The sequence below is a fragment of the Spermophilus citellus genome (assembly GCF_964194105.1).
Source record: "Spermophilus citellus genome assembly, chromosome: 15".
NCBI classification, from domain to species: Eukaryota; Metazoa; Chordata; class Mammalia; order Rodentia; family Sciuridae; genus Spermophilus; species Spermophilus citellus.
In genome coordinates, this window is record NC_138195.1 from 77,766,442 (window position 1) to 77,779,069 (window position 12,628).

Genomic DNA, 12,628 nt, shown 5'->3' on the forward strand with positions numbered 1-12,628 from the left:
ACACCCTACCACTCCTTTAAAACCCTACTCAAAGTCTTCCTAGTGCATAAAAGTCCACCCAAAGCCACCATCTCACAGCAGCTTCTTTGTCTGAAGGCTATTTTCAGCTCACCTGGATTACACCTGTCCATCAGCTAATCATCTCAGGGAGAAGGATTCTGTCTTGTTCATCATCCACTTCATGAAGAGAGTGACTTGAGTTCCGAGTGCACTCTCCAAGGGTGAGCTAGAGCACAAGTTTATTACTGAGCACAAGTTTATTAACCTTAGCTGATTAGTAAGCCTAAACATACCACCAATTCCAGGCAATGCCATAGGTAGATGGCATCTCCCCATTCCATAATTTGCTCATATACTTATTTCTTCATTCAAATTCCCTTTTAGAACTGTGTATCAAGCACAGAGCTAGGAAGAAATAGTTGAAGGAGAGAGGTACAATCCTTGCATTCACATATTCTATTCCTAGTGAGAAATGAGCAAGGGTACAGACACCTCTGCATGATGATGGGAGCAAGGATCCAAAGGAAGAACAGGGCTCTGCACAACTGGGGGAAAGAGCTGGGATCCTGTAGACAGGCTGAGAGAAATGCAGAGAGAAGAAATGAGAGGATAAGAAGCATCATGGGAGGGCCACGTGGGTCATTGTTGCCTGCAAATCTCTAGAGACATACTCACAGATGCATATTACAACTGAGGGTTATTTCCTTTGAAGCTTTATTGCAACTGAGTCCTAGGGTGAAATTTGCATTGGGCCATTTACTGCAGAGGGTTGGGTCCCATCTTTCCCCTCTCTAAAATCAGAGCCATGTGGACATTAGCTGGTGCCCTATGGAGGTACTGGATGTCCTCCAGTCATGGAAATAAAAGGTTTTGCTCAATTTTACCAAAATCTCAAGGAACAAAAGGTTCCCAGGTGACATCTGGGTCACTCAAGCGGGTAACAATGAAAGTGCAGAATAAGAACCACATGCCAGGAGGACAGGGTGCCATGAGAGGACAGAAAGGTGCCCAGAAGTATCTGACAACCAATTAGTGGTTTTGATGCATAGTTGCAGCATTCCTATAAATTATTCTCAGCTATTGGAGAATATAAAAGATCTTACTATATTCCTGTCCAGTTTTCAATAGCCGATTAGTATATCCTAGCTCACCTCTCCATATTTACCCTCTATATAATTTAAGGACTATATAGATATGGGCTATAAACAAGTGAGAGGAAAATTTCAGAGTTTGCAATGGAATGCCACTTATGCCACACAAATAATTAATCTTAATTTCTTAACATTTAGACTCAAAACGAGGCCACTCAGTAATTAAGCCACTTATTCACACTACATTAAGGACACATGCACCTGCACATACATACACACTAATGCACACACATGAACACATACACACACAGAGATGCACATGCACCCTTCACAACACACAAGGAACATAGCCAGAGACTCTGGTCAATCTTGCCTCATTTTATGATGCCTAATCAATTCTGCCTGATTTCTATCAGGAATATCAGCTCTAAAATTATACACTAGAATTTTTCAGCCTATCTCATTTTCTCCCCCAGCCTCTAAATAATTATTTGAGAGGAAATTATGTTATACATTAAATAATCTCTTTCCCAGAAGACTTCAGACTTGAGGCATTTTTAAACTGATACTATATAATAAAGTAATTGTGTAATTAGGAATACATTTGTCAAGTAGGTAATTATTATGCTTAGAACATGAAAAAAATGGCTTTTTAAAGAGAGAAATAAAAAGATTGTATTAAGAATTTTAATGGATCAAATGAAAGCTTCAAGTTTTATTGGAAAGAAATAAATGGCCCTAACCAGAATTGCTTTTATGGGCCTATAAGTCCATTTTAAATAGGGTCAGATAATGAGCTTGGGGGAAAGTCTACCCTGGCTGATTTCCATTAATACCCCTTTGCAGCAGTAAGTTGGCCAAGAGCCAAACCAAAGCCAGTGTCTGCTGTATCTTCCTCCTGCCTCTTCCTCTGCATTCAGCCCTGCTTCAGCTGGTCCTTGGTGATTGGCTCCTCTCATTTCCGTCTCCGCCTTAGCAAAATTACCTCTTGGCAGAACTAGTTCATCAACCTCCTAGTCAGTTCCCATGTCCGTCCACTTTTTTAGTTTGTACGTATTGTTGTTTTTCTTTCTTTTGAGGGGAAATTCATATAAATTAACCATGTTAAAGTGTAAAATTCAGTGGCATTTTGCACATTCAAAACATCATACAATTAATAGTATCTCTATCAAGCTCCAAAACATTTTTGTCGCCCCCAAAGAGAACCTCATACTCTCCTCCCCTAGCAACCACCGATTTCTATCTCTGTGGATTGACCTATTCTAGAAAATGCATATAAGTGAAATGACACATGACTTTTTGTGTCTGAATTCCTTCATTTAGCATGAATGGTTCATGCGCATCATAGAATCTGTAAGTACCTTGTTCCTTTTGGAAGGAAGGAAGGAAATTTCAAGGTATGTATACACCACAATTTGTTCATTTGTTTCTCTGTTGATGGACATTTGGGTCAGAGGATTCCACTTTTGGGCTGTTCTGCATCCTGCTTCCATAAACACTCTCATCCATGTATTTGAGTATCTGCTTCAATTCTTTGGGTTCTATACATAGAATTACTATATCAGGCAACAATTTCAATTCTATGTTTAATTTTTCTGAGGAAACATAAAACTACTTTGACAGCCACTATACTATTTTAGATTCCTACCAATGATGGATAAGGATTCCAGTTTCTTCATAGCTTGGCAGCAAATGTAATTTTCTGGATTTTGTTTTATAAATTATTATAGTCATCCTAGTGTATAGAAATTAATATATCACTGTGGTTTTGATTTTTAATTTTCTAATGATGATGTTTCTAATTTCTGATGATGTTGAGTATCTTTTATAATGAATATTGGCCATTTGTGTATCTTCTTTGGAAAATATATAATTACTTATTTTAAATTGAGTAGCTTATTCTTCTGTCATTGATTTTTAAAAGATCTTTATATATTCTGTATAATTAGATCTCTTAGACATATGATTTGAAAATATTTTCTCCCCTTTTGTGGGTTATCTTTTCACCTTTTTTGGGGGGGCGAGGGATACCAGGGATTCAACTCAGGAGCACTCAACCACTGAGCCACATCCCCAGTCCTATTTTGAATTTTATTTAGAGACAGGGCCTCACCGAATTGTTTAGTTGCTCACTTTTGCTGAAGCTGAGACTGGCTTTGAACTCGTGATCCTCTTGCCTCAGCCTCCTGAGCCACTAGAAATACAGGCATGCGCCACCACACCTGGCTCACTTTCTTGATAATGTCCCTTAATGCACCTACTGTTGTTGATTATTATTATTATTATTATTATTATTATTATTAATTTGCCAAAGTCCAACTTATCTAATTTTTTCTTTTGTTACTCATACTTCTGGTGTCAAACTTAGGATCTATTGTCAAACTGAAGATCATGCCAATTTGCCTCTATGTTTTCAAGAATTTTATGGCCAATGATCCATTTTTATTTATTTTTGTACATGACATGAGGTAGGGGGACAAGCTATGGTCACACAGCCAGGCTTATTCATTTTCACACTATTTCTGGCTACCTTAGGCCTACAATAACACAATTAAGTATCTTAGTTGATACTAAGTTGATACTAAGATTATGAGGCCCACAAAGCTAAAGATATTATCCTCTGCAGAGAGAGTTGGTGATCTGTGTCCTGGGAAGGAAATCATACAAATAAATATGCAATAAAACAACTTTTAAGCTTGTTCCTATATTTAAATTACATGTATTTTCTACTTCTACCATCTCTTAAAGTGATAAGTTTTATATCTAAAGTCACCTCAAACACCTTCCAAAATATTTATGGTAAGACATAGTTTCTTGGGCAAAATACTGATGACCTAAAATAAGATTTTTATTTGTTCCAAATGTGTCTGTGAGCGGGAGCCCTGTGGCCTAGGAATAGGGAAATCAGAGGAGGAGTTTGTTTTTCTGAGTCCTGACTTTTGTTTTTACTGTAACTAAGGAAAAACCCAAATAAACCCTCTAGTTTCTCTTGCTTTCATTAACTTTAAAAATCATTAATTTTGGAGATTCACAGAGCTGGGTGATATATTGCTAGTCTTCCACTAGTTTTACCATAAATGTCATCTCTGAGTGAAACCACCTAATAGGTTAAAACTATTCTCCTGTGGAAGTTGCCTTTTTGCTCTCTTCCCCTGTTCTGTGTCTTAATGATTAAATGCAAGGTTAACTATTTCTGGGAAAAATAACTAAAAAGATATGAGTCATAAGGCTTTCTCATCAGTAACTTTAGTTTACAGAACCCAGAACGTCTGGTGACCTTCAGACAACGGAAACCTATGCATCAGAAAAGCAGCACCTGGGCAATCTGTAATGACCCCGTCACCCAGATAACCGATACACCTCCATCCCGTCCCCGGGTAAGCTCTGTGCCTGTGCTCCCTAAGGAAGGTGCGTAACTCCATCTCTAGATTTACTGGCTTCACAGGGTGACAGTGGACCCGGACCTTTCATGGTTACATTATCAGACTCTGGGGATTATAAGGAAAGTCGTCATGAATCTCCTTCCCATACCCAAGTGATCACAATGCATTTAAGTCTCCCTCAAAGAAAATTCATAAATTCTAGAGGAAAAGTGTCCCCTTCTGACCAGTCTTGACTGACATTGTGAAAATCCATTTCAATTCACCAGTAGCCCCAGAATAATACATTTGATTCCTCTCCCACATTAGTGCACTGAAATATTTCACAGCTTTGCCCTCTTTACTGTATTTTTTTATTTAGAACAATAGAACAATGTAAGAGATTTGTAAAAGCTATCTGAGGATTTTCCCCATTCTCATTAAAATCTCACAGTGACACTAGGAGGACAGAATCACCATCCTTCATAGACACCTCCTCCTAGCAACATTCACAGCTTGTAAGTACTGTAGCTGAGCTTCCCGTGGATTTCTATCATGACAAATAATGTTCTGCACCTTCCTTTGTCGTGTCTCACATTCTCTCTCAGCTTTTATCTTTCCAAACCAGAGGGATTCCCATCCCCCCATCTCTCTCTACACACAATCTCATTTTTTCATGTCCTCATATGACAACAACTAGACAGGTCTCAATTTTCCATCCTCTGCTTCCACTCCTAGCATGGCCTTTGAGTTGCCTTTCCCACGTCATTTTCAGGCTGCTGTTGCAACTACCATGTCCATAATGCAACATCTCTAGTGTCAACAATCCTGTCACTCACTGGGACACTTGGAAATTATGTTTCTGATCTTAGGAATTTCTGATTGCTCCTCACTTTCTATACCTTAATTAAGTATATGTGATATCTATATGCTGACTACCGTGATGGTTAATTAAAATACTTATATAATGTGCAAAAGAATGCAAGCCAAGTCCATCACTATTGCTACATGCTTGAAAAATAAAATCAAATCTTCCCTCTAGTTACCTCTTGTTAGAAGGAGACCTAATTATGCAGTGATCATGATAAAACATTAACATAAATAATGTAGCATCAAATTTATTCTTTACTTTTGACTGGAACAAAGATTTAAACTCTTGAAAAACAATTTAAAGATGAAACACATAAAATCTCATTCTACACCTTAAATCCATACAATCAGATTTAAGACAGGAGTTGTTTTATTTTGTTTGTTTTCTTTCACTCTGGACATAAACCAAGATGGAGAAAAGGTGTCCGTTTTACCAATCTTGTTATATTTAGCCTTGAAAATGAAATAACACTCTACCATATTCCAGCAAGTCCCTCTAACTGCACGAGGCACTGTGAAAAGGCAGTGTCACTGGAGAAAAGAAAAATTTGACATCCAGAGTATTGTGTTTAGATGTGAGATTTTCCCCATAATCTTACATGTAAGACAATGTAAGAATTTTTCAAAGGTGAAATGATTAGATTATTCGTTGTAATCAGTGGCTTAATCCTCTGATATGGATTAAACAGTAACTGCAGGCAGGCAGGGCATGGCTGGAGAAGCATGTCTCTGGGCTGTGCCTTTGAGATTTGTGTTTTGTACCTAAGCAGAGCCTGAGCCCTGCTTCCTGGTCATCATGTCCTGAGCTACTGTCATGCCCTTTTACCATGATGTTCTACCTCATCTTGGGCCCAGAGCGATAGAGTCATCTGACCATGGACCAAACTTCTGTAAGTTGTTCTTGTCAGATCTTTTGATCACAGCAATGAAAATTGCTAACTGAAACACAAAGTAATAACCAAAATTAAACATTCTTCAACATACTGATACTTAGATTTTATTACTAGGTTGAAAATAAGGTAACACAATAGGGAGACTATGAGCAATCTGTTTAATTTCTATAAGCCTCAGTTATCTCAGCTATGAAGTAATGAGAGCTACCTCACTTACAGTCAAAGTTAAACGGCAAACCAAATACTTTTGAAAGTGCTCAGTAATTGATAGCCATAAATAGAAAGTGGTAAAATGAAGTGGATACAATAGTTAGGCATCATTTTAGCAGTGTAAGCTTAACCAAGTTATTTGACTCAACCAATTTGTGCCTCAGGTTTCACATCTGTAAAATAAAGATAGTGGGATTACTCATCTCCTAATGTGACAGGCAGTCAGGTTGTATGCGTAGAGCACACAGGACAGTCTCTGTGGCACGTGGGCTCTTGGTAAATGTCAGCTGTCTGCATCATTATTATATCAAAGATACATTTTTCTCTTGCCAATGAATACCAACCAGAGACTAAATTCTTTGCAACAGTAAGATTTTTTGATTTGAGTTTAAAAGGACATAAAGTAAAAGTTAAAACTATTACTCAGAGGAAAATAGTCTCTTTAAAATAAAAGTCACAGTGCCCTCATAAACCATTTCCAGTACTGCTATTGACTCCCAGGTTTCCAAACAACCTGGATGCTACCTTATGAGTCAGATCCCCTAATTCTCCCTGATGCCCTCTATTGAGACTGAAGCAATCACAAAATCCTCCCTGAATGAAAGTCATTCTGGTTGTACATCTCATTAATTTGTTGAAAAAGCTATTTTAAATATGAAAGTTCCTAAATTATTAGTGTTTTCCTCTAAGTAATATTTGATGACAAAATTAGTATCAGCATGAAGTATAATATTTTTGTGAAAAAAAAATCCATGTAAGTTGACAGAGTGTAATGATCATCTTATTTTCTCAGCACCATCTCTGTCCCTTGGATTTGGCTGCACAGGCTGCCATCAAGACCATGAGACATACTTCTCCTCTAATTGCACATGGCAGTCAATTCTATAGGAAATATAGATGTGGCCTCCACTTCTCTATGTGGCAAACTACCTGCACAATGAAGAGAACAGCTTGTGGGCCAATGAAACCAGGTCCCCTGCCCCATTAAAGGTTTCACGGAAACCTGGGATGCAATTTGGATGTGTAAAAATCTACAACAATCCGCTCACAACCTCAATGCCAAATGAACTGACTGTCTGAACTGAACTGCAAGATCACATTCTTTTGTGAAATTTTCTGTTGTTTGCTTTCATGAGCATGAAAATATAGAGCTCACAGTTAAAAGCCTTCATGGCTGTTTCAACATCTTCATGTGACTTCTCTTAAGAGTACTCTAATTTCACACATAATTGGTTAGATGCAGATACCATTCTAGAGCTCAGGACCAGGAATTATAGTTAGTACTGGCTTCTCTCCTTCCATCTGCCGTTAGTATCTCTGCAGGACTAGCTGGTTGATTTTTACTCTCATTCTCCAAATGTTCACTTATACTCAAAATCATTTTCCCCAGGGGTTACCTTGTTTTATGCTTTGAAGCAGGAGGCACATCATATGTCCCAGCCCTCAGAGTGCATGCGCTTGAGAACTAAGGCTTGTGTTAACTCTGTCCTATCAGGCATGCACTGAATGTAATCAGACGTGGTCCTGAAAGCCCAGCAGGCTGAGTTGCTGGGAGTATAGCCTTCAGCATCAGCATTTCTCCATCAGAATCCCATAAACAACAACCAGCTGCAAGGCCTCAGTAGGTACTGAAAACTTCCTGCACTGGTAGAAAATCTGCTCTGGGCATTTAGGGAAAGTTTGAGGTGGACTAGGAGTGCAGGAAGGTAAAGTAGGGAGTGCAGTGTTTCAACCAGGGATTGAGGATGCAAAGATTCAAGAGACAGTGTAGACTGTGGATGCCTTACAAGCCTTGGCCAGGTAATGTTTTTTTTTTCTCTTCAAAAATTATTAATGGAGAGTGACTATTTGCTAAGTATGAGATATCCTTTGGGGGTGGTGACAATTGTTTTAGAACTAGTTAGAGGTGAAGGCTGCACTATGAATGCACTGTCATTGTACCAAGTCTTAATTTTATGTTATGTAAATGTCACATCATTTAAAATAAATTAAAACCTAATTATTATTTTAAAAATTCATACACGTGCAGATGGTGCAGAATTCAAAAGATATGAAAGGTATTCAGTAAATAATCTCTCTCCTACTCCTGACCCTAGTCAGCTTCCTTCCTCCCAGACACCTAAGTGACAGCCACAGTTCAGTTAGTTGGTTGTCCTTCTAGATATATTTTGTATATTTATATACATATATATGCTGTTGGTTTTCTTTTCTGATTGGTAGCACTTTCTGTATGCTACTCTGTACCTTGCTTCTATTACTGAATCATCTCAGAGACCACGTATGCTCAAAGGCCCACCTCAGTCTCCCATGAAAAACTTCATTGTATGATTATGCAGTTCCAAACTCTAGATACCTAATTAATTCTAATCTCAGCACTTATAAGGATGTTTAAATTAAAAAAAACTTATAAATGTCTAAGTTCTAACATTTACAAGTATATTTCTGGACTGACTAAATCTATCAAAAAATTTGAAATCATTTTTAGCCAGCTCTTAGTTAAAACTCCTGACACTGAGAAAGAGTTAATTTGGTGGTTTTTTCCAATTTCCTCTCCATCTTTATGCTTCATTTGCATCACTGGATGCTAGTGGATTATAACATTATTGTAGTGAGTACATTTTAATAAATATTTAAGCATACTCGCAGTTCTATTAATTGATTTGCCAACCTTAAAGCTTTTAATTATCAACTATACAGCTTTCTGCACTACCACCCATGTTTTTCTTCTCATCTCAACTTCATTTTCATTTCTATTTTTTCAGTAATTATAGATTATGTGCATTTTAAAACTATAACTATCCTCTAATTTTCAGTTACCCCTCTCTTAATAAAACTATCATACTTTCCCCATCCACTTTCTCATCAGTTGAAGTTTGCTCTTTAGAATCTCCCAGAAAGTTTCAGCCTAAACTCACTGGAATTATATCTTGTGAATTCTTGCATATCTAGAGATGCCCACTGCCTTTATAACAAGATGGACAGATGCCAGGAACAGCATTTTTGCTCTACCTGTTCCTTTCTTGGGGACTTCAAGGATTGCTATCTTCTAGCAGGAGCTCTGGGTGTGGAAGAGTCAGAAGCAGACTGATTATATTTATTCTTACAAGAGATTTGATCTATTGCCTAGCTGCATGAAAGACTGTTTTATAATCTTTGATTTCCATACAACTTTTTAGAAGATAAACTCAGTGTTGATCATTCTGAATCAAATTTTCTTGGAAAGCCATTCTTAAAACATTATGGTTCTATGTTAAACATACCCTTTTGCTTTTCTTCATCCTTAGCAGTCTTGAGTTTTACTTGTGACTAACTGTACACCATGAATGTGCACAGTTTGGTGATCTGATACGTGCAGAAACCCAGAAAATCATCGCCACAATCAAGATAGGTACATATTCATCACTCCAAAAGTTTCCTTGTTCCTATTATAATCTAGCCTTCTTGTTTTTCCCCATACCCCTTCTCTCCTGGCAAGCACCAATCTACTGGCATGTAGATTCCTTTCCATTTTTTTTAGTTTATAAAATAGAATTACACAATATCTATTCTTGTCTGGTGTCTTTCCTCATCCTATTTTGAGATGTGTCCATGTTAATGCATTTGTCAATAGTTAAGTCATTTTTATTGCTGAGTACTCTTAACTTGTGCACATGTATCACAGATTGTTTATGCATTCACCTATGTGTGTGCCTCCAAGATTTTGTTTCTGTTAAAAAGCAAGCTGCTATAAACTTTCTTCTGCAAAACTTGCAGAGACATATGCATTCTTTATTCTTGGGAATATGCCTAGGGATGAAATGGCCAGATCATCAGTAAGGGCATACTGACTTTTTAAGACACTGACAAACTGTTCCCAAGTGGTCATAACCATTTCACACTTCCAGCAGCAATGTAAGAGTGTTCCAGTTCCTTGATGCCTTGCCAACAACTGGGATCATCACTTATTAGCAATTCTCATAGATATGTGGGCTCTCTCATTAAATAACAATAGCAGTCATTTCTTTTATTCTTTTTAGTTACACCTAATAGAATGTATTTTTTACACATTATACGTATTATACCATTATACCATTCTTCTGGTTGTACATGATGTAAAATTACATTGGTCTTGTAATTATATATGCACATAGGATAGGAATGTCTGATTCATTCTATATCTTTCCTATTCCCATACCCCCTCCCTTCCCTTCTGTCCCCTTTTTCTAATCCAAAGTACTTCTATTCTTCCCTAGCCACCACCCCCTTATTACAAATTAGCAACTACGTATCAGAGAAAACATTTGGCCTTTGGTTTTATGGGATTGGCTTATTTCACTTAGCATGATAGCTTCTGGTTCCATCCATTTACCGGCAAATGCCATATTTCATTCTTCTTTATGGCTCAGTAATATTCCATTGTGTATATATATACACCACATTTTCTTTATCCTTTCATCTGTTGAAGTGTACCTAGGTTGGTTCCATAGTTTAGCTATTATAAATTGAGCTGCTATAAACACTGATGTGGCTGTGTCACTGTAGTATGCTGATTTTAAGTCCTTTGTATATAAACCTACGAGTGGGATAAATGAGTCAAATGGTGGTTTAATTCCAAGTTTTCAGAGGAATCTTCATACTGCTTTCCAGGGTGGTTGCACCAATTTGCAGTCCTACCAGCAATGTATGAGTGTGCCTTCCCCACATCCCCACTAGCATTTATTGTTACTTGTATTCTTGATGATTGCCATTCTGACTGAACTGAGATGAAATCTTGAAGTTTTGATTTGCATTTCTCTAACTGCTAGGAATGCTGGACTTTTTTTCCCACATTTTTTTGACCATTCGGATTTCTTCTTCTAAAGGTGTGCCTATGCCTGCCAGTCCATTTTCCCATTTTGAGTTCTTTATATATCCTGGTGATTAATGCTCTGAGGTGCAGGTGGCAAAGATATTCTCCTATTCTGTATTTCCTTTGCTATGAAGAAGTTTTTGAGTTTGATACCATCCCATCTGTTGATTCTTATTTATACTTCTTGTAATTTAGGATTTTTGTTAAGGAAGTTAGTTCCTAAGCTTATATGATATAGATTGGGGCTTATTTTTCCTTCTATAAAGCACAGTCTCTGGTCTAATGCCTAAGTCCTTGATCCACTTTGAGTTGAATTTTATGCAGGGCGAGAGATAGGGGTTTAATTTCATTTTGCTACATATAGATTTCCAGTTTTTCCACTCCCATTTATTGAACAGGCTATTTGTACTCTAATGTATATTTATGGCACCTTTGTCTAGTATGAGAAGACTGTATTTATGTGGGCTTGTCTATGTCTCTGTTCTGTACTACTGGTCTTCATGTCTGTTTTGGTGCCAATACTGTGTAGCAGTTTTTGTTACTATAGCTCTGTGTATAATGTAAGCTCTGCTATTGTGATGCCTCCTACTTCACTTTTGCTAGTGGTGCTGGGGATTGAACCCAGGGCCTTGTGCATTCGAGGCAAGCACTCTACCAACTGAGCTACATCCCCAGCCCCTTCTGCTTCAATTTTTTTTTTTTTTTTTTTGCTAAGGATTGCTTTGGCTATTCTGTGTCTCTTAATTTTCCAAATCAATTTCATAACTGCTTTTTCTATTTCTCTGAAGACTATCATTGGTATTTTAATAGGGATTGCATTAAATCTATATAGCGCTTTTGGAAGTATGGCCGTTTTGACAACATTAATTATGCATATCCAAGAGCATGGGAGAGCTTTCCATCTTCTAAGGTCTTCTTCAATTTCTTTAGTATTCTGTAGTTTTCATTGTTTTAACCTCTTTTGTTAGATTGATTCCCTAATACTTAATTTTTTGAGGGTATTATGAATGGGCTAGTTTTCCCAATTTCTCTTTCCGTAGATTCATCAATGATGTATAGGAACACATTTGATTTATGGGTGCTAATTTTCATTCCTTTGCTGAATGTGTTTATGGGGCTCTAGAATTTTGATGGAGTTCTTTGTGTCTTCCAAATACATAATCACATCATCAGCACATAGGGATATCTTGAGTTCTTTTCCTATTCAGATCCCTTTACTTTCTTTTAATTGCTCTGGCAAGAGTTTCAAGGATGATGTTGAATAAAAGTGGTGAAAGACATCACCCTTGACTTGTTCCAGTTTTTAGAAGGAATGCTTCCAATTTTTCTCCATTTAGAATGATGTTGGCCTTGGGTTTAACATAGGTAGCTTTTATA